Here is a 966-nt window from a genome sequence, read left to right as displayed (position 1 = left end):
TTGTGTGCGGCTGTGAGGGTTGTGTGGGGCTGTGTGGAGCTGTGAGGGTTGTGTGGAGCTGTGAGGGTTGTGTGCGGCTGTGAGGGTTGTGTGGGGCTGTGAGGGTTGTGTGGGGCTGTGTGGAGCTGTGAGGGTTGTGTGGAGCTGTGAGGGTTGTGTGCGGCTGTGAGGGTTGTGTGGGGCTCTGTGGAGCTGTGAGGGTTGTGTGGAGCTGTGAGGGTTCTCTGCGGCTGTGAGGGTTGTGTGGGGCTGTGAGGGTTGTGTGCGGCTGTGAGGGTTGTGTGGAGCTGTGAGGATTGTGTGGAGCTGTGAGGGTTCTGTGCGGCTGTGAGGGTTGTGTGGGGCTGTGAGGGTTGTGTGCGGCTGTGAGGGTTGTGTGGGGCTGTGAGGGTTGTGTGGAGCTGTGAGGATTGTGTGGAGCTGTGAGGGTTCTGTGCAGCTGTGAGGGTTGTGTGGGGCTGTGAGGGTTGTGTGCGGCTGTGAGGGTTGTGTGGGGCTGTGAGGGTTGTGTGGGGCTGTGAGGGTTGTGTGGAGCTGTGAGGGTTGTGTGGCGCTGTGAGGGTGTGGAACTGTGAGGGTTGTGTGGCACTGTGAGGACTGTGTGGAGCTGTGAGGTTTTTGTGCAGTTGTGAGGGTTGTGTGGCACTGTGAGGATTGTGTGGAGCTGTGAGGGTTGTGTGGAGCTGTGAGGATTATGTTGGAGCTGTGAGGATTGTGTGCAGTTGTGAGGGTTGTGTGCAGCTGTGAGGGTTGTGTGCAGCTGTGAGGGTTGTGTGGCACTGTGAGGATTGTGTGGAGCTGTGAGGGTTGTGGAGCTGTGAGGGTTGTGTGGAGCTGTGAGGATTATGTTGGAGCTGTGAGGTTTGTGTGGGGCTGTGAGTGTTGTATGGGGCTGTGAGGGTTGTGTGGCACTGTGAGGGTTGTGTGGCGCTGTGAGGGTTGTGTGGGGCTGTGAGGGTTGTATGG

General features: G+C 58.4%; 1 protein-coding gene across 1 annotated transcript in view; it reads left to right on the top strand.

Moving 5' to 3' along the window:
* The window catches only part of TBCE (tubulin folding cofactor E), a 109504-nt gene that overhangs the window by 74673 nt on the left and 33865 nt on the right, over positions 1-966 (top strand). The gene's annotated exons all lie outside the window — the stretch shown is intronic.

The sequence above is a fragment of the Chrysochloris asiatica genome, unplaced genomic scaffold, assembly GCF_000296735.1.
Source record: "Chrysochloris asiatica unplaced genomic scaffold, ChrAsi1.0 scaffold00119, whole genome shotgun sequence".
Lineage (NCBI taxonomy): Eukaryota > Metazoa > Chordata > Mammalia > Afrosoricida > Chrysochloridae > Chrysochloris > Chrysochloris asiatica.
Note: the sequence above shows the minus strand (reverse complement) of the source record. Positions and strands in the feature narration are given on the sequence as shown.